Genomic DNA, 22,296 nt, shown 5'->3' with positions numbered 1-22,296 from the left:
TCTGCAGTTGAGGCACGCCTGGGCTCAGTAGTTGTGGTGTGGGCTTAGTTGCCCCGCAGCATGTGGGATCTTAGTTCCCCGACCAGGGCTCGAACCCATGTCCCCTGCATTGGAAGGCGGATTCTTAACCACTGGACCACCAGGGAAATCCTGAAAATCTTTGATTCTTGATCTTTGTAACTGGTTCTGGTCAATATGACTTGACTAAAAGAAAGACTTGGCTTATTGAACTTGTATCCCCAGGATTGGTGAGGTAGATTAGCCTATAGCTCGACATCTTCCCCTTTCTTTCTTTTTTTTTTAAATAAATTTATTTTATTTATTTATTTTTGGCTGCGTTGGGTCTTTGCTGCTGCGCACGGGCTTTCTCTAGTTGCGGCTAGCGGGGGCTACTCTTGGTTGCAGCGCGTGGGCTTCTCATTGCTGTGGCTTCTCATTGCGGAGCACAGTCTCTAGGCGTGCGAGCTTCAGTAGTTGCAGCACACGGGCTCGGTAGTTGTGGCTCACGGGCTCTAGAGCACAGGCTCAGTAGTTGTGGCGCATGGGCTTAGTTGCTCCGCGGCATGTGGGATCTTCCCGGACCAGGGCTTGGACCCGTGTCCCCTGCATTGGCAGGTGGATTCTCAACCACTGCGCCACCAGGGAAGCCCCACCTTCCTCTTTCTGACTGGGTCTCAGGAAGAGAAAATAAATAACCCAAAGGGAGAAGGCGACTTCCTTGCTTATCCCCTTCCCTATGAAGCCCTTGGGACGGAGCAACTAGCGAGACGTTAATCTTGCTCTGATGGATGTGGAGCTGGAGGGTGGTGGCAGAATGGGAGTGAGGGTGTGAAGGCAAAAAATTTACAAAAATATGTCTCAGTCTTCATCACAGACTAAAACTATTGGCATTACGTCTGTCCTGTTCTAATGACTCTTGAGACTTCACTTGATTCTTGCCAGAGGATAGGTGGGGATAAATGCAGCTGAACATGGTTGTGGAAGAGCCAAGTCAAACTAAAGTTAGAGATAGGAGAATTTGAGATGGGAGCATTCAGTTGGCAATTTATTACTCTTAGTTGTGGCATGCATGCAGGATCGAACCCTGGCCCCCTGCATTGGGAGCATGGAGTTTTACCCACTGGACCACCAGGGAAGTCCCTCTTTTTTCTCTTCTGGTTTTTTTTTTTTTTTTGGTGCCTGATATAGTGCATGCTAACATCAGTGAATCAGTGGTTGTCTCTTAATCATTCAAGCTACCATAGAACAACCTGGGGAAAATCAAGAAACATTCAAGGGTTTACTCTGTGTAAGGCTTGGGTGGAAAGTCATCTCGCCCCCCCCCCCCCCGAAAGACAGCGAATCAGTGATTAAAAACAATGCAGATGATTTTAAAACAAATGACAAGGAAACAGCCTGAAAGATTGTATTGTCGTTGGGTTCAGAAATTATTTTTGGAACGTGGCCATACTATGCTGCCCAGAAGCCATGCAGATATGTCAATGCTGCCACTTTTGAGAAAGAGGCCAAGGGCAAGAAGGATGATGATATGATGAATTTATTTAGGAAAGTAAGTTCCTAGGTATGTCCTGGAGTTAGAATAGTTCATACTAATTCCTCCCATTACCCATCATGTGGCTAAAATAACTGATGTAGAATCAGAAACAGTTAAATCATGTTTATTGTACTGTATTTGCCCAGGAAGAGAAGTATTGCATTTTAGAAGGCAGTTATATCAAAAAAGCTTGGAGCCAAAAACATTTTGGCCCCTAAAGAATTTTCTTTCATATTCCCATAATATACCCAACTTCTCAGCTGAATAGTGTAATTGAAGTGCTAATTATAATGCTACCTTGCTTTTCCATAATAGTTTATATGTTAATGTTCTATGATAAAAGTACGATATAGTTATTTCTTGTGGATTACAATGATGCAAAACAAATGAAAACACTGGAAGGCTGGCTATTCACTAAACTATTAACAGTAGTTATTTTGGGGTGGTGGAACTGTAGGTGGTGGTTTTATTTTTTCCCACTTTTCAGTGTTTTTTGGAACTTTGTATGACTGTTACACAGTCATACAGTAAAATAATAAAGTGAAATTATGCTTTTTGCAGCTTTTTCACCTTTCCATTTGAACCAGTTGGATCAAAGCTTTCATCTAAGGTTCTTTGAGGGCAGCAATTCTCAAATTTTATTGTTCATCAAGCCTTGTTTAAACATTTCTGATTCACTAGGTCTGGGATGACCTTGGAATTTGCATTTGTGACAAGTTCTCCGGTGATGCTGATGCTGCTGGTCCAGACACCTCACTTTGAGAGCCGCTGTTCCCGAGTAGTGGCCTGACATCCTGGCTGCACGTTAGAAATATGGAGAGCTTGTGGTTTTTTTTTTTTTTTTAATTAATTTTTATTGGAGTATGGTTGCTTGACAATGTTGTGTTAGCTTCCACTGCACAACAAAATGAATCAGCCATACACATACAGATATCCCCTCCCTTTTGGACTTCCCTCCCATTTAGGTTACCACAGGACATTAAGTAGAGTTCCCTGTGCTATACAGTATTTTCCCATTAGTTGTCTATTTTGTACATAGTATCAGTAATGTATATGTGTCAATCCCAGTCTCCCAATTCCTCCCTCCCCACCCCTTTCCCCCTTGGTATCCATACATTTGTTCTCCATACATTTGTTCTCTTTGTCTGTGTCTCTATTTCTGCTTTGCAAACAGGTTCATCTGTACCATTTTTCTAGGTTCCACATACATGTGTTATTATACGATATTTGCTTTTCTCTTTCTGACTTGCTTCACTCTGTATGACACTCTCTAGGTCCATCCATGTCTCTACAAATGACCCAGTTTCGTTCCTTTTTATGGCTGAGTAATATTCCATTGTATATATGTACCACATTTTCTTTATCCGTTCCTCTGTTGATGGACATTTAGGTTGCTTCCATGTCCTGGCTGTTGTAAATAGTGCTGCTCTGAACATTTGGGGTGCGTGTGTTTTTTTCCTCTGGGTATATGCCCAGTAGTGGGATTGTTGGGTCATATGTTAGTTCTGTTTTTAGTTTTTTAAGGAACCTCCATACTGTTTTCCATAGTGGCTGTATCAATTTACATTCCCACCAACAGTGTATGAGGGTTCCCTTTTCTCCACACCCTCTCCAGCATTTGTTTGTAGATTTTTTGATGATGGCCATTCTGACCATTGTGAGGTGATACCTCATTGTAGTTTTGATTTACATTTCTCTAATAATTAGTGATGTTGAGCATCTTTTCATGTGTTTGTTGGCCATCTGTGTGTCTTCTTTGGAGAAATGTCTATTTAGATCTTCTGCCCATTTTTTGATTGGGTTGTTTGTTTTTTTGATATTGAGCTGTATAAGCTGTTTGTATATTTTGGAGATTAATCGTTTGTCCATTGATTTGTTTGCAAATATTTTCTCCCATTCTGAGGGTTGTCTTTTCGTCTTTATGGTTTCCTTTGCTGTGCAAAAGCTTTTAAGTGGAGAGCTTGTCTTAAAAATAGATATGTAATTTATATACCATAAAATTCATCCTTTTAAAGTATGCAATTCAGTGGTTTTTAGTATATTCACAACGTTGTGCAAACATCACTATTTCTAGGACATTTTCATCATCCCAAAAAGAAGCCCCCCATTCCCATTAGCATCTGCCCATTCTCTCCTGATCCCATCTACTAATCTACTTTCTGGCTCTATGGATTTGCTTCTTCTGGAAATTACATATAAATGGAATAATACAGTATACATATGTGGTCTTTTGTGACTGGCTTCTTTCACTTAGCATAACATTTTCAAGGTTCATCCATGCTGTAATTTTTATCAGAAATTTTATTCCTTTTAGTACTTGAATAATACTTCATTATGTGGTTATATCACAGTTTGTCCATTCATCATTGGGTTGTTTCTGCTTTCTGGCTGTTATGAGTAATACTGCGTATGAACATTCCATGTGCACATTTCTGGGTGAATATATGTTTTCAATTCTCTTGGGTATGTACCTAGGATTGGAATTGCTTGGTAATATGGTAAGTCTTTGTTTAACTTTTTAGAAACTGCTTGGAGAACTTTTAAAAAAGAATACTGATGTTTGGGTCTTACCTATTCTGAGCAGCCTGATTTTAATAGGACCTGGTTTCATTTTTTAGAAGTTGCTCAAGTGATTGTACTATGCGACGAGGGGTGGTGATGGATAGTTATCCACTATTCCAGAGTCTTAAACTTTGTTTATTTGATGATGGGAAATTCCCGATGCTTCTGGAGATATCATCACTGTTAAGTATCGGACATGGATAGAAAGGCACTTTTAGCTAATAAGTAAGCTAACAAACCTGGGTTGACATTCTGGTGTTTTCATGGAGTAGCAGTTTTTCTGGGTTCCTCCTTTACTTGTTTCACCATTCTGTTGGTTCCTTAGGCCCACTGTGCAACCACAGGATCAGAACATGGCAGGAGATAATAGCATAGTTATCTAGTAATTCCTTTTTTTTTTTTTAATTGAAGTATAGTAGCTTTACAATATTGTGTTAATTTCAGCACAGTGATTCAGTATTTTTGCAGGTTATATTTTATTAGAGGTTATTAAAGATAATGGGTATATAGTAATTCCTTGTTGCCAGAGCCTGTGAGGAACTTAGAAGGTTTCAGAAATGGAGGCTGAAAGCAGAAAGCTGACTCTGTGGATGTGTCACTGTATATGTGGGTGGATACTAATTCTGGGGGAGCAAGACCAGAGAATAACACACAGGAAGGTGAACAGAATCTGATATACGTAGAGCAAGAAAAAGTGTGTGTGAGTGTCTGTGTTTAGCAAGAATTATTACTGGATTTATGAGAAAGCCATTAATATATTCTGGTAAGTGGGTGATTTATAGAAATTCTATTTTAATCTAGTTCCAGTGTAAGTTTTTGGTATTTATTTATTATTTATTTATTTATTTATTTATTTATTTATTTATGGCTGTGTTGGGTCTTCGTTTCTGTGCAAGGGCTTTCTCCAGTTGCGGCAAGCGGGGGCCACTCTTCATCGCGGTGCGCGGGCCTCTCACTATCGTGGCCTCTCTTGTTGCGGAGCACAGGCTCCAGACACGCAGGCTCAGTAATTGCGGCTCACGGGCCCAGTTGCTCCGTGGCATGTGGGATCCTCCCAGACCAGGGCTCGAACCCGTGTCCCCTGCATCGGCAGGCAGATTCTCAACCACTGCGCCACCAGGGAAGCCCCTGTTATTTTTTTAATTAAAAAAAACTAGACTCTTTACTAGTCTTTGTCTATGGTGTAGTAACCCTCTAATGAATGTAACATCTTGGTATTATTTGGGGAGTGCTTGTTTGATTGCAATCTAAATAAAAAGTACAGTATTACAACTTGTAGGTCTTCTGAAATGCTGTATAGTATAGGTACCCCCTCCAACCCCCCTCCCTTTTTAAAAAAAATATTATTTTTTTTTTTTAAGATTTTTTTTTTGGCCATGCTGCGAGGCATGTGGGATCCTAGTTCCCTGACTCGGGATCGAACCTGCTCCCCCTGTGTTGGAAGCGTGGAATCATAACCACTGGAAGTCTGAAACCCCCCTTCCCCACCTTTTTTGAGAGAAAGGGCTGTTAGAAAAAGAGATTAAGACTGGTCATGAACAACGAGGGGCTTCTAAGGGTTAGGAGGGCAAAGAATCATAAGATAGCTGCTGAACTAGGGTCTTGGTTAAAGATAGGGTTTAGAGCCAAGAAATTATCAGTGTAGGAGTGGGACAGATGTAAGGAAGCAGCCATAGGCAGTTAAATACTTTTTCTCCCCTGACCTTAGGTAACCTAAAAGAGAAATATGACTATACCAAATAATTTTTGATGTCCTATAATGTTCAAGGATTCATCAGCACTCATCTTTTCTGTGGGCAGATTATATGTGCAGAATAGCAGATAACATTGTCAGCCAAGCCTGGGTGTAGGGGAGTTAACCTTGTCCGCCAACTGCTAGAGGCCTGACCCTGCCCTCAGCAGCTGTGGAGAATAAAAGTATCAGCTTGGTCAGCTCCTGGCACGCAGGGCACAAGAAGTTTAGCTGCGTGGAATTGGGTCTCATACTAGAGTTCCTTGGCACCGTAGCTGCTTTACTCTCTCCTGAGTTGGGGATGTAGACTTCCTCTTGTTGGCTGCTTTGGGCTTCCCAAATTTGTTGAGGTTCTTAATACAAATCAGTGTTGTTCTCTGCAGGAATGAAAAAATGAATTTCCTCTGCAGAAAAAGGTTGAGAATAATGGGTATTTTCTTAATAGAAAAAGCAAGAACAGGGCTTCCCTGGTGATGCAGTGGTTAGGAATCCGCCTGCTAATGCAGGGGACACGGGTTCGAGCCCTGGTCCGGGAAGATCCCACATGCCGCAGAGCAACTAAGCCTGTGGGCCACAACTACTGAGCCTGTGCTCCAAAGCCCGCGAGCCACAGCTACTGAGCCCGCGTGCCACAACTACTGAAGCCCACGGGCCTAGAGCCCGTGCTCCGCAACAAGAGAAGCCACTGCAATGAGAAGCCTGCGAACCACAACGAAGAGCAACTAGAGAAAGCCCGCGCATAGCAACGAAGACCCAACGCAGCCAAAAAATAAATAAATAAAATAAATCTATTAAAAAAAAACCAAAACCCAAAAAACATTACAATAGACAGCCAAGGGAGCACCTGTGGGTATCTGAAAGGCTGGGAAGCTAGGTGAGATTCTGACCCAGAACCAGATCTTTCGCATCAGGTATGAGTTATGAAGGTGACGCCAACAGTAGTTATGCCGTCTTAAAGAAGGGGAAGCTGAGTTGGAGTCTATTGTATATCTATAATCGATATATATGCTTGCAGCATAGCATAGTGGGTGAGAACACAGACTGTGGAGCCAGATGGCCTGGGTTTGAATCTTGACCTTACCACTTAACTAGCTGTGAATCTTTGTATGTCTTAGTTTCCTGTCTGTAAAATGGGAGTAGTAGTAGGATGTATTTCAGAGTGTTGTCGGCAAGGTAATGACTTAATTCTGTATGCATAAAGCACTTCAGTGGTGTCTGGCACTTGGTAAACAGTATGCATTTGTTGCTATATTATTGTCATTACTTAATGGTTTCAGGCTATTGAGAATGAGTGAATGAGTCTTTGATACAGATGAAGGACCCCCTACCCATCCTTGCCAGTCTAACTAAGATAGCCCTGGCTCCATTGGCCTAAGGACCGAGTGAACAGCATCTCTGTCAGCATTCTTTTTTTTTTTTTTTTTTTTGGGCTGCGCCATGCAGCATGTGAGATCTTAGTTCCCTGACCAGGGATCGAACCCGTGCCCCCTGCAGTGGAAGCACAGAGTCTAAACCACTGGACCGCCAGGGAAGTCCCCTCTGTGAGCATTCTTGATGGAGACTAGCTTCTGTTCTTAGTAGTTGAGCTCTTAGCTGATTAAGTAATTCATGTTGTGCGGGTTAATTATATTCTGTTTGGAAAAAAAAAAAAAAGACATTCATTTTGCTGTTTCTGGAATATAATTTTTTCTTGATGCGGTGGATGAAATACTCTATGAACCTCCTGGTTTCAGAGGTACCTTCCAATGCTGACACTTTGTGATACTTACTATCTTAAATAAAGCCCTTGGTGCTTTCACCAAAGTCTTCACAGTTCTCAGCATGTTATCAACAAGTGTTCTGTAACTTCTCAGGATGACCAAATGTATCCTTGTTTTTCTGTTAGGGTTTACATGGTTTGTAGATAAATTTTTACCCAACAATTTTTTTTTAGCCACGCTGCGTGGCATGTGGGATCCTAGTTCCCCAGCCAGAGATCGAACCCGCACTCCCAGATTGGAAGCACAGAGTCTTAACCACTGGACTGCCAGGGAAGTCCCCCAACAATATTTTTTTTATGCCTTTTTAATGTCTAACTTTAGGTAGGGTCCTCTTACGAGTTTGTGGTGTTTGCTTATGTAAACTTTAATAGAAGTGCAGGTGGCTGTTAACCATGTCCAGTTCATTCTGAAATTCTGGAACACTTGAAAATGCAGCTGTTTCACTGAGGTATCTTATCTACAAAAAGTCCTTGAAAAAAATAACAGTTAATAAAACATTTTCTAAAAGTGTCCCTTTACAGAGACAGTCTTTGTACTTTAATCAAATTGGTTTATTCTGCTGGTTTACTTTCCGTCTATTACAAGTAATTTTAGACCATTCTTGCACTTTAGATAATCTAGGAAGCTTTATGTGGTATTTTGCTGATTTTGTTTTTAAGGAGGTTAAAAATGTAGTAGCATTTCTTACCCCTGTTAAAATCTATCACATCTTTTTAATTTACTTTGAATGAGGTGAGGTTAAAATCGGTGTTAAAATTTGGTTGTATAGATTGAATAACCTGGTGCTTCCTGCCACTCAAGAACTTGAGATATGTATGTTTGAGTTTCTACTGGATTATTTTTAGAATCTCTTGCTCTTGTCTGTTTCTATTCTAAGAATTCTCTTGGAACCTGTTCCAGGATAGTAGTTCTTGGGGGTGGAGAGTGATAGAGAGGATGGAACACAAGAGTAAACTGAATTCCTGTGGCCTGGCAACTGGGTTGCTTATTGGAGAAGCACTCTCATTTACTACACAGAGCTTTTTTTCCCAGAAAAGGGAACAGAGAATTTCCCCATATGGCAGTATGCTAAAGGTGTTGATTTTTTTTTAAATTAATTTATTTATTATATTTTTGGCTGCGTTGGGTCTTCGTTGCTGCGCACGGGCTTTTCTGTAGTTGCGGCGAGCGGGGGCTTCTCTTTGTTACAGTGCGCAGGCTTCTCATTGCCATGGCTTCTCTTGTTGTGGAGCATGGGCTCTAGGTGCTTGGGTTTCAGTAGTTGTGGCACACGGGCTCAGTAGTTGTGGCTCGTGGGCTCTAGAGCGCAGGGTCAGTAGTTGTGGCGCACGGGCTTAGTTGCTCTGCGGCCTGTGGGATCTTCCCGGACCAGGGTCGAACCTGTGTCCCCTGCATTGGCAGGCTGATTCTTAACCACTGCGCCACCAGGGAAGTCCCAAGGTGTTGATTTTTATAGTCTAATTTCCATGACTTACTCATTTTCACAATTCACTGGTGGTAATTTTTAAGGATGTCGATAATGATTTTGGTAACTTATGCTTTTTACCTTGTTTTATGAATTCATTGTCTCCAGAAGCTTTATGTAAAACATAAGAAAATTTGTTGAATCATACATCCTATTAACTTTATGTTTTCTGAGCTCTGTTTTTTCCCAGAGGATTTTAGTAACACTTTTTTTTCCCCCTCTGCTTACTTTGTAAACTTGCACATTTATCTTTAGAGCACAGGCTCTAGGCGTGCGGGCTTCAGTAGTTGCAGCACTCAGGCTCAGTTGTTGTGGCTTGCGGGCTCTAGAGCTCAGGGTCAGTAGTTGTGGCGCACGAGCTTAGCTGCTCTGTGGCATGTGGGATCTTCCTGGACCAGGGCTCGAACCCGTGTCCCCTGCCTTGGCAGGCAGATTCTTAACCACTGTGCCACCAAGGAATTCCCTAGAGATATAAAGTCTTAATGTTTATATTGATGCAGTGAATTAGTAAATTTTTTATAGTTTGAAATATAAGGAGTTTATGGTTTTTCTGATTGACAAGTGAGAATTCAGATACATTACATCAAAGTGTTTGGTTGTAATAGCAAGACGAGACTAAAAGTCTTTTTTGTAAGTCAAAAAACTCAATCTAAGCATCCATTCAATTTAGCTTATTTCTGTACATGCAGATTTTCATCACCAGATGGCACTGCTGTAAGAAGAAATTCTCATTTTGTTATATTTAATGTACCTAGTTTATTTTCATAAATGGGGGCACTGAGGGTTAAACCGTTAAAGATGAGTGAGAAAAGGATCACATAATTCAATTAAAAAAAGAACTGTTTTGAGATCTGTGGGTAAACTAAAAATGATTTTTTAAAAAAAATGTTTTACCCTGGGAATACCACTCAGCCAGGCAGATTTTGGTTGGATGCTTAACTTAAGATATTTAGCGTAGAATTATAGAGTATTAGTGCTCAAAGAGATTTTAGAAAGAATCAAGTAATCCCTTTATTTCAGAAATAGTAGTATGTTTCACATTTGTATGATGCTTGACAGTTTCATATGTTTGTATTCATATCTGAGAACACTAAACTCAAAGAAAGCTCTTAAAATAATCGTGACAAAACAATTAACCTTGTTTATATAATACAACCAAAACAATAAACCCAAACCAATAAAATCTCAAAATCATTTAACTCAAAAAAGTATGCAAAGTGTATATTCATACTGACAGTGAGAGACGGATTCAAATAGAGTAAAAAGTTTTAAACCGGCATATTGGGCATATTGAGATATTCTGGTTAATTGGTTATTTGCTATTTATAGTGTATTTATAAGGCAGTGCAGTAATATGCCTGTGGCCTTTAGCATTCCAGTTGACAGAGGACCTATTAAGAAAATTAGTAAATAATATTAAAACAGTTGATTCAGTGAAAAGCTTGTGAAACCTTTTCTAGCTAAAATAGGTTTCAGGGACATAATTTTCCTCGTGATGCCTGAAATGGTATCCTGAATTATGGTTCGTCTCCTCTCTAAATTTAAGATACACAGGTCCAAAAGATAACTAGAAATACTTGTATAATGTCATTTCATTAACCAGAGATGTATAAGATTTACAAATAGGGGAACATTGTTTCACATCATGGGAGTGCTTGCTTTGAGGTGTCCGTAACTGATTGTTTTAGAAAACAGAATTCAATTCATGTATCGTTCTTTTTTGGAATCATTGGCTCTGTTATGATTTGGTCTTTCTTACGTCATTCTTAATTTTTATAAGTTACCAGCTTCTATCACATGTCATTTCAACACATTTTTCAAATGTCTCTTATATTGACACCTATTTAGTAGTGAAGGGAACAAAACAAAATAAAATGAATTTCTGGTCTTAACTCGTTTATGATTTAAGGTTAGGAAGACAAGTTAGATATAGAAGAAATAGAGAATTGATAAGCTAAAATATGAATTGCATATATGTACTGTAGAATTCAAAGGAAAGTTAATATATAAAAAGTATTAAGGGGCTTCCCTGGTGGCGCAGTGGTTAAGAATCCACCTGCCAATGCAGGGGACAAGGGTTCAAGCCCTGGTCCGGGAAGTTCCCACATGCCGCGGAGCAATGAAGCCCGTGCGCCACAACTACTGAGCCTGCGCTCTAGAGCCCAAAAGCCACAACTGCTGAGTCCTCGTGCCCCAACTACTGAAGCCTGCGCGCCTAGAGCCCGTGCTTCGCAACAAGAGAAGCCACCGCAATGAGAAGCCCACGCACCGCAACGAAGAGTAGCCCCTGCTCACCGCAACTGGAGAAAGCACGCACGCAGCAAGGAAGACCCAACGCAGCCAAAAATAAATATATAAAATAAATAAAAATAAAAATAAAAAAAAGTATTAGGAAATATAATCCTAGAAATCTGTAGGCTGTTTTGGGATATTTTAAATGGACTTTGATGGAAACTTAAGGGCTATTTTGGTTATCTACTATGAAGTTCTGACAAACTCTTGCTGGTTTTCCTATTGGATAATTTTCTGTTGCTTCGTGTTTCATAGTATTTCTCTTTGGTTTTTTTTCTTTTTTTTTTTTTTTTGGCTGCATTGAGCGGCTTATGGGATCTTAGTTCCCTGATGACCGGGTATTGAACCCAGGCCCTCAGCAGTGAAAGCACAGAGTCTTAACCACTGGACTACCAGGGAATTCCCCATCGTATTTCTTTCTTTCTTTTTGTTTTAATTGAAGTATAGTTGATTTACAATGTTAGTTTCTGGTGTACAGCAAAGTGATTCAGTTTTACGTATATATTTTTCATATTCTTTTCCATTATGGTTTATTACAGGATATTGAATATAGTTCCCTGTGCTATACAATAGGACCTTGTTTATCCATCATAGTATTTTTTTTTTTAAAGATTTCTTTGATGTGGACCATTTTTAAAGTCTTTATTAAATTTGTTACAATATTCCTTCTGTTTTATGTTTTGGTTTTTTGGCCCTGAGGCACGTGGGAGCTTAGCTTCCGGACCAGGGATTGAACCCGCACCCCCTGCATTGGAAGGCGAAGTCTTAACCACTGGACCGCCAGGGAAGTCCCCAGTATTTCTTAATATTGATAAAATCCAAATACTAATTCTTGTCACATGTATGTTGATAAAAAATTTCCCAGTTTATGGCTTGTATTTTCACAGGGCCAGCTGCTTTTTTATGAACAGAAGTTTTTAATTTTAAAGTTATTAATCTTTGGGACTTCCCTGGAGGTCCATTGGTTAGGACTCTGCTCTTCCACTGCAGGGGGCCTGGGTTCAATCCCTGGTTGGGGAACTAAGATCCTGCATGCTGCTTGTGTGGCAAAAAAAAAAAAAAAAGTTATTAATCTTTGCAATTTTAGCAACTTTTGACTCTCTTAAGAAAATAATTATTATGAGATAAAAATTCCTTTATACAGGATGAAGAAATTAGCCTTATTTTCTTCTGAAATCAATAATTTTGATTTTTGTATATTCTTAAAATACCTGTTAAACAACTTTTTTTATGTATGGCCTAGTAAAAAACATTTTTTAAAGTATAGTCAACCAGTTCTTTCAGCCTCTTTGAAAGTTGGTCTTTCCTGACCACATGCATTGCCATCTTTTTGGAAATCGTATTTCTGGGCTTTCTCTTTTGATCCATTGCACGGGTTGTCTCTCCCTGTACCAGTCTTGTACTGTTGTAATTACTGTGGCATTATAATCCTTGATACCTGGACGATCAGTCTTGGGCCTCGTTTTTGTTTTAAGGAGCGTCTTAGCTGTTGACTATTTGCTCCCCTGTGTAATTTTAGAATCACCTTGTCAGGTTTGAGACAAACCCTTGTTAGACTTTAGTTGGGAATTTGTCGAATCTAGTTGAGGAAGAATGATAACTTTTATTGAGTGAACAGGTGTTGGAGCACGTTTTTCAAGGGCCAGATAGGAAATATTTTCTGCTTTGCCTGTGTTATAACTATTCAGTACTGCCACTGTAGTGCAAAAGCAGCCATAGACAATTTCTTTAGAATTTTTTTTGTTAGCTGGTATATAGGTATAATTAATTTTTGTACATTTATTTTTATTTTGTATCTAGAAGTTTTGCTAAACTTAACCAATTATAATAATATAGCTGAAGATTCTTTACACTTTTTTTGTTGAAGTATAGTTGATTTACAATGTTGTATTAGTTTCAGGTGTTTACACTTTTGTTTGTACAATTATTAGGGAAGTGGGATCTTTTAAAATATTATTTTCTAATCTTTTGAGTGTCTTTTAATTGCCACAGTGAGCTGGCTAGGACCTCCAAGTCAGTGTTTAAATGGAAGTGATCATGGCAGTGATGCCTGTATTTTGTTGTTTATTTTTGTTATCTTAAAGGAATGCTTTTAATTCAGTGTGGTTTTTGCTGCAGGTTTATATAGATAACCTTTTATCCAGTCAAAGAAGTATTCTTGTTTTCTAAGAATTTTTATTTTGACTGAATGTTGAATTTTACTAATGTCTTTATTGAAATGCTTATATGATCATAAATTTTTAAATTTTATTCTGTGAAGTTGGTGATTTTATTAAATGATTTTTCATTTCTTCAGAATTTTATTTTTATTTAAAATTAAAAAAAAATTTTATATTAGAGTATAGTTGATTAACAATGTTGTGTTAGTTTCAGGTGTACAGCAAAGTGATTCAGTTATACATATGTATCTATTCTTTTTCAAATTCTTTTCCCATTTAGGTTGTTACAGAATATGGAGCAGAGTTCCCTATGCTATACAGTAGGTCCTTTTTGGTTATATATTTTAAAGATAGTAGTGTGTATACATCAGTCCCAGACTCCCAATTTATCCCTCCCCCCCACCTTTCCCCTTTGGTAAACATAAGTTTGGTTTCTAAATCTGTGAGGATTTTTCATTTCTTAAACCAACTTTATTCCTGGGACATCCTGGACATGGTTATGGTGTATGTTCTTTTTTATACAATGCTGGATTCAATTTAGAATTTTTATGGCTATATCTGTCAGTGAGATTGGATTATAATTATTGTTTCTCCTACTGTTCTTATCAGGTTCTAGTATCAAAGCTAATTTCATCCTCATATTTTCATTTTAATTTTCATGTCTTGCCTCTTTAATATAATTAGAATGACTTGTTCTTTAATTATTTGATAGTAATTGTGGGCAAAATTGTTGGGTGAATTGATTTTTTAAATTGTGATAAAATATGTGTAACATAAAATTTACCTTTTTAACCATTTTAAGGTGTACAGTTCAGTGACATTAAGTACATTCATATTGTTGTACAGCCAAAGGGTGCATTAATTTTTTTTTTTTTCTGGCACAATTAACCCCTACAAGTTTGGCATTTCTTTTTTTTTTTTTTTTTAATTTTATTTATTTATTTATTTTTGGTTGTATTGGGTCTTCGTTTCTGTGCGAGGGCTTTCTCTAGTTGCGGTAAGCGGGGGCCACTCTTCATCGCGGTGCGCGGGCCTCTCACTATCGCGGCCTCTCTTGTTGCGGAGCACAGGCTCCAGATGCGCAGGCTCAGTAATTGTGGCCCACGGGCCCAGCCGCTCCGCGGCATGTGGGATCTTCCCAGACCAGGGCTTGAACCCGTGTCCCCTGCACTGGCAGGCAGACTCTCAACCACTGCGCCACCAGGGAAGCCCTGCATTAATTTTTTAATGCCTTGGGTCCACAGTTTTCTGAAGAGAACTTATTAAGGAGCTAGATAGAATGTGTGAAATAGTGGAAAGAGTCCAAACTTTGGCATCAAGACAGACCTGTACATCCCAACTCCCTTATTACTTAGCCTAGGTCTATGTGATAGGTTATATATTCACCTATAAAACAGATATCGTAATACCCACCTTGCACAGATAATGTGATAATTTGGAGTTAAAGTGGTTCCTGGAGTGTCGATAATACGGTGGCAGTTGCTACTATTATAATAAATTTGCAGCTCTAAATATTAAAAAGTGTACTTTGCTTTGCTAGGAATGCCTCTGTTCTACAAATTAGGATGTTTGTAATGCTGCTTGACCTTAGTTCTTTTTGTAATCCTTTTTTTTTTTTGGCCACACTGCGTGGCCTCCGGGATCTTAGTTCCCTGACCAGGGATCGAACCTGGGCCCCCAGCAGTGGAAGTGCAGTGTCCTAACCACTGGACCGCCAGGGAATTCCTCATAAATATTTCTTGACCACAGCTTTAGTCCAGTACAAGCTTTTTTTTTTTTTGGCTGCATTGGGTCTTTGTTGCTGCGTGCAGGCTTTCTCTAGTTGCAGCGAGCGGGGGCTGCTCTTGGTTGCGGTGCACGGGCTTGTCATTGCGGTGGCTTCTCTTGTTGTGGAGCATGTCCTCTAGGCTCACGGCTTCAGTAGTTGTGGCACGCAGGCTCAGAAGTCGTGGCGCACAGGCTCAGTAGTTGTGGCGCACGGGCTTAGTTGCTCCGCGGCATGTGGGATCTTCCTGGACCAGGGCTCGAACCCGTGTCTCCTGCATTGGCAGGCGGATTCTTAACCACTGCACCACCAGGGAAGCCCCCCAGTACAAGCTTTGAACTTATATTTATTGTCTTTTTCTGCTCAGCTTCTCAGATTTATCCAGGATTGATTTCAGGAGCCACTTTTTTTTAAAAAAAAAAAACTATGATTAGTACATGTTCTTTACAGCAGAAGTCTTGTTGATTTCCAGGATTGTGGTCCTCTAGTCTCTTCATTCATAATTGTGGATTTACCTCATATCTATAGTCTTTTTTGCTTTCCTTAATATTATAGTGTAGAATTGAGTCTGCATGGAACTTCTCTTTTTAAGAGGATTTCCCCCTGTATCTACAATGTTCCAGTCAACTCTTCTTTGTTTGTTTGTTTGTTTTTTGGCCTCTCTGTGTGGATTATGGGATTTTAGTTCCCCGACCAGGGATTGAACCTGGGCCCATGGCAGTGAAAGCACGGAGTCCTATCCATTGGACTGCCAGGGAATTACCCAGTCAAGCCTTTCTGATAGCCCATCACCTGCCAAGTAGGTTATTCCATGCTGGGGGTAGATATTTTGTCATTTTTCTGCAGCTGACTCAGCCCCTTCTACCCATCATTCCTCTCAGAGTGGTGAGTGGCAGTGTGGTATGGTAGCATTGCCTTTTATTTACTTATTTATTTTTTGGCCTTTTATTTATTTTTTAAATTAATTTTTATTGGAGTATGGTTGCTTTACAACGTTGTGTTACAAAAAATGGAACGCTTCACGAATTTGCTTGTCATCCTTGTGCAGGGGCCATGCTAATCTTCTCTGTATCGTTCCAGTTTTAGTATATGTGCTGCTGAAACGAGCACTGACCTTTTATTTTTTAACTAATGTTCCTCATTCCTCTGAATCGTACACTTGAAAAGCAGGGTCCTTTCAAAACTGTCTCGCTAACCCCTTATAGGTGACTCCATTATTTCTGGTTTCATTCCAGGGTGTTATCATTTGTATTTTGTATTTTTTTGTTGGCAATTACCTCGTGGTAGACCCAGAACCTCTAACCTTTGTCAGGAGCTGTGGATGCAAAGATACTCTGGGGATGGCGGTGGAGTGCAAGGTTGAGGGAAATAAGAATTTGCGGCCCTGATGGTTATAATCTGGGTAGAGATGAGCATAGATACAGATGTGTGTGCTTGCTTGCTTATTATTATTATAAATAAATAAGTCAATAAATAGGCCACTTTAAGGGGCAGTGGAGACTTCTTATGAAATATGACCAAAAGAATATTAAGGAAATTGTTTCCGAGTGGATATTCCTGTTTTACTGCTACCCTTTTGTAAAAATGATTTGTTACTAAAATGGATTCTTAAAACTTTTAACATGTTCCCTAAGCATGAAATATTATGGTCATTCTACATTAAAGTTTTCATTTTGCCATATATATTGCCACGCTCCATTTTCAGCTTTTTATTTAACTTGATATAACATTTTATATTTAGTCATTGGAATTGGTTTTATTTTTCTGTTTTCCAATTCCTCTCCTGCCCTTCTTTTTTGAAGCCTCTGTCTCTGGAGGCGCAGGGTTCCTGCAAGTTCAAATGCCTTGTAGTAGCTCTTGGAGCAGTAACAGAGCCAAACCAAAAACTTACTAGGTTTGATTCTGCTTTGAAAAGTGCTGGTTTTTTACATAATGCTTTCCCCATTTTAGGCCTTGGCAGCAGAGAGAGAAATCTGGCTTTTTAAAAAGAGGGCCTTGAGAAGGCTGATAATGGGTTTCTAGGCTTCCCTAGTTGGATATGATACAGTCTAAAGGGGATGGGTTGGATCAGTTAAGGCATTGTAGTATACCTTTGTCTTGGACATCTCATCCATTGAATCATCTTTTAAGTGGCAGACAGTATTAAATCCCAAATTTAATTTTCAATCTAGTAGGCTCAACATTAAAAATTTTTTGATATGAAATACATTGTTATTATTATTTTGTACTTCCCCAGGGAGTATTTTTATTTTTTTAAATTGAAGTATAGTTGATTTAAAATATTGTGTTAGTTTCAGGTGTACAGCAAAGTGATTGAGTTATACATATATTTTTTTCTGATTATTTTCCATTATAAGTTATTACAAGATATTGAATATAGTTGCCTGTGCTATACAGTAAATCCTTGTTGCTTAACTATTTTATGTATAGTGGTGTGTATCTGTTAATTCCATATTCCTAATTTATTAATATCTTCCCCTTACTTACCCTTTGGTAACCATAAGTTTTCTGTGTCTGTGTGTCTGTTTCTGTTTTGTAAGTAAGTTCATTTGTATTATTTTTTAGATTCTGCATATAGGTGATATCATATATTTGTCTTTGGCTTACTTCACTCAGTATGATAATCTCTAAGGTGCATCCATGTTGCTACAAATGGCAATATTTCATTTTTTTCATGGCTGAGTAATATTCCATTGAAGTACATAATTTTTTATGTGCCACATTTAGGTCAATTGATTCAAGCAGATATTTGTAGGGCATAGATGGTTAGTCTATTTCCAATTCATGCTCTTAAGTGTGGTTCAGAGGGGAGGATGTATACCTTTTCCTGCTAATTATATTCACCTAAAACAGCAGACTCTTTTAACATTCCAATTAGTTGATTGGGTTTGTACCATCTCAGCAGATCTTGATAACATCAGTTTCTTCAGAAAGGACATAGGTAGTATGTTGATTAAATACTAAGTGTAAGTTTATTGAGGGTCAGAGTTTTCCCCTAATTGTTCCTTTGGGAACAAAACAGGTGCCTTTTGTTTTTAAGGGTGAACAGAGCCCATTAAAAAAGTGTGAATTATATGATGTTGTTTAATGACCAAGTTAGCAGTTATAGTTTTAAATTTTGCTTGATCCAGGGATACCCTTAAGCTTTAAGTACAGTTTAGAGCTCTACTAAATTCTTAGAGCAGGGTTTTTGGCCTGGGCGTGCATCCATGGACACTTAGGAGGTGGAGTGGGTTGTTCATGGATGGGTTTTGGGGGAAGGCGGGGGAGAGATGAGATATAATCCTCCTGAAATTTCAGGCAGAAATTTCTGCGGATATGCCTTTTTCTGAGGGGAGGGTCCATAGTTTTCTTCAAATTGTCTAGTACTTAATGGCCCAAAAGATTGAGTCACCATATTATATTAGAATGAAACACATGTTTAATGACAAACATTACTTTAAAGTGTTATTTTTACCTTTAATGAGGTTGCAAATCTGGCATCCAGGGTTGTAATAAACTGGAGAGAGAACATTCTTTAGGATGGGATGTTTGCAAATATGTATTGAGGCTTAAAGCTTATGAGAAAGGCCCCAGTGTTAGAGGTAGATATGAGCAGCTCTTCACCTGGCGACATCATCCGTGACTTGAGTAAGTGGACTCTTTCTAGTTTGAAATTCAAGTTCTTTTTATTTTGTGGGATATTTCAGCAAAGGATCTGTTCATCTTAACCCGCTTCTACCTTGATTATTCATTTAAGTTGTGATCCTGAATTTTTGACAGTCTAGTTGATTTCATGGTAATATGTGGATTAGTGCCACTAGAAGTTCAAGATTTCTGCTTTCAGTTGGGATCCTCCGTATCACTTTTCTGTTCTTTTTACTTCTTTTAGCTTCCTCTCATATTCAGCTTAGTAGCAGTTAAAAACCTTTGCCATTTTCTTACATTCCTCCACCCCCCACTCGTCTAGTATGCATTCTCTGCAGGTGTTTTGTCTCTTTTACTAAAAAAGTAAAGACAAATACAACCGACTCCATTGTCTGTGTCTCCTAATCTCCTAAAAATTTAGCTGCTGCCATACCTGCCCTTCATTCTGTTGGCCTGAAGAGAGGGCACTCTCTTCCTGTCCAAGTGAATCATTTTTCTTTATTGCTGTCTCAATTTAATGCCTCTCAATTATCTCCTCTTCAGCTTATAAATAGGCCTCTTTTGTTCAGTAAATATATATTAACTAATTAAGCGCACACCCTGTGTTAGGCCCTGGAAGAGCAAAAGCGACAGGACAGATATAATCACTGTCCTCATGGGGCTTACAGTGTGTTAGAATTGCTCAATGTACCTCATCCTGACAAAATTCTGCTTTGATGCTCTGTATCTCTTTCTAGCTACCACCTCTTGCAAGTATGATTAGTTTACTGCCACTCTCCCTCACTCACCTTGGCTTTTTCCACACTACTGTTTCAAAGCTGTATTGGCAGTGATCACCAGTGACCTCCTAGTTGTGGAGTTCCAATGGACCTTCAATTCAAGCAGTGATTTAAAATTCTTGAAAATATAAAAGGGTTTACTTTGATGTTATTTTAAATGTTCATGTTGTTCAACATTGCTGTTTTTCTGAGTATATATGACTGTCAGGAAAAGTTAGGGAGATGGTAAGGCGTGCTAAAGATCGGCTACAAATTATGGTGTCTCTAGCCATAGGTCTTGCTTGTGTTTTGGAGACTGCAATGTCTACAGCTGGATGTTGTGTGGCTTGTTTTCATAATTAAGAGTTTTGTCTCCTCCATCCTGGCCTCTTGCTACTGTTTTGCTAGTTTCCGATTATGAAGGCAACAGTTATTTTGTAATTTAGTACCTGGTTTGGTTTGTAGGCTCTGTACCCTGGGAAATAAGCGACTGGGACTTAACTATATTGCATCTCATTGGTCTGTGTAGAACCTTTTCAAGTTTTATTTCTGATCCATAAAATGGGGATTATGCCAAATTCTATAGAGTGTTGAGGATTACAGGGAGAAATTTATGTAAAACATTTAGCTTGGTGCTCAGCACATAGTAAATTTAAATAAAAAGTTGCTGTAATCATATAAGCATTACAGTTGAGCCGTGTTGCCTTTTATGGGGAACAATAATTGTTTTGTTTTGTTTTTCCCACAGTTGCTTAGGTTTCTATGTACCCACCACTGATTAAAGTCTATACTTTTTCTTCTTTTTTTAAAAAATAAATTTATTTATTTAATTTTTGTTTGTGTTGTGTCTTCATTGCTGAGCGTGGTCTTTTTCTAGTTGCGGCAAGCAGGGGCTTCTCTTCGTTGCGGAGCATGGGCCCTAGGCGCACGGGCTTCAGTAGTTGTGGCTCACAGGCTCTAGAGCGCAGGCTCAGTAGTTGTGGCTCACGGGCTTAGTTGCTCCGCAGCATGTGGGATCTTCCCGGACTAGGGCTCGAACCCGTGTCCCCTGCATTGGCAGGCGGATTCTTAACCACTGCGCCACCAGGGAAGTCCCTATACTTTTTCATAAGTGCAAATTAACTTCTTTAGATGGTCAAGAACATTTTCTTGGAGGCGTCTCTTTGGTATCCCTCTATTTTCCTGCTCTGATTAGATTTGGTTGCTCTATAGGCCTCCTGTCAGCTGTCAGCAGTCAAGATGTCATCTTGATATTTTTTGACTGTCATTTGGGGGAGCCTCCTGTCTCCTGTGTTAGACCACCTTGTCATCCCCCAGTTCTTGGCAATCTCGATCTGCTTTCTTTCTCTAGTTTTGTCTTTTCCAGAATGTCATAAAAATGCATCATACAGTATGCAGCCTTTTAAGTCTGGCTTCTTTCATTTAGCATAATGCATTTGAGATTCATTCGTGTTGTTCAATAGTTGATTCCTTTTCATTCATGAGTAATATTCAACTGTATGGTTATGCTACATTTACTCACTCTTTGAAGGACAGCTGGTGTATTTCCAGTTTTGGGAGACTGTGAATAAAGGCGCTATGACTATTCAGATTATTTTCGAGAAAAGTGGCCTATGGCTATCCCAAGCTACAAGGGAGGCTGAGAAAGTATTTAGCTTTTCACCCTCTTTGCAAGAGGACTGCAAGGGAAAAATATGTTGTAAATGGATTTTGGTAGGTAATTTGTGGTGTCAGTTGCAAATGGCCTATTCTTGGTTTGCTGTTTTAGAGGTTTTGTTTATTCCAGGAGCTTCCTGAGTTTATGAGGTATTGTATGTGTGAACTCAACTTGTTTCTGTGTTCACGTTGATTGGAATTTTTGCTGAGTGTAGAATTCTAGGTTGGAAATTAAACTCTTAAGGCATGGCTGCACTGTTTTTTAAATTGGGGTAAAATATACATAACAAAAATTATCACTTTAACCATTTTTATTTTTATTTTTGGCTGCATTGGGTCTTTGTTGCTGCACGCGGGCTTCCTCTAGTTGCAGCGAGCGGGGACTACTCTTCATTGTGGTGTGTGGGCTTCTCATTGCGGTGGCTTCTCTTGTTGTGGAGCACGGGCTCTAGGGTGCGTGGGCTCAGTAGTTGTGGCTCGTGGGCTCTAGAGCGCAGGCTCAGTAGTTGTGGCACACGGGCTTAGTTGCTCCGCGGCATGTGGGATCTTCCCAGACCAGGGCTTGAACCCTTGTCCCCTGCATTGGCAGGCGGATTCTTAACCACTGCGCCACCAGGGAAGTCCCTAACCATTTTTAAAGTGTACTTTTTTGTGGCATTAAGTACATTCACATGGTTTTGTGACCATCCATCTTCAGAAGTTTTCATGTTTCTTCCTCAATGGAAACTCCATACCCAGTAAACAGTAACTCCCCATTTCCGCATGCTCCCAGCCTCTGGTAACCACTACTCAACTTTGCCTGTGAAATTGACTATTCCAAGTAACTCATATAAGTAGAGTCATAGGGTATTTGTCCTTTTGTGCCTGGCTTATTTTACTTAGTATAATGTCCTCAAGGTTCATCCATGTTTGTTGCATGCATCAGAAATTCCTCCCTTTTTAAGGCTAGATAACATTCCATTGTATGTGTATACACCATATATGCT

The 22,296-nt window shown here is 39.3% G+C and overlaps 1 protein-coding gene and 1 non-coding gene across 9 annotated transcripts in view; one reads left to right on the top strand and one right to left on the bottom strand.

Moving 5' to 3' along the window:
- Window positions 1–22,296, top strand: part of UBAP2 (ubiquitin associated protein 2) — a 124,020-nt gene that overhangs the window by 12,323 nt on the left and 89,401 nt on the right. The gene's annotated exons all lie outside the window — the stretch shown is intronic.
- Window positions 16,273–16,379, bottom strand: LOC133098479 (U6 spliceosomal RNA). The gene has a single exon (XR_009702179.1). It is a non-coding gene; the product is annotated as a U6 spliceosomal RNA (small nuclear RNA).

Source organism: Eubalaena glacialis, chromosome 9, assembly GCF_028564815.1.
Source record: "Eubalaena glacialis isolate mEubGla1 chromosome 9, mEubGla1.1.hap2.+ XY, whole genome shotgun sequence".
NCBI classification, from domain to species: domain Eukaryota; kingdom Metazoa; phylum Chordata; class Mammalia; order Artiodactyla; family Balaenidae; genus Eubalaena; species Eubalaena glacialis.
The sequence above is the reverse complement of the archived record's forward strand: the minus strand, read 5'-3'. Positions and strand labels throughout refer to the sequence as shown.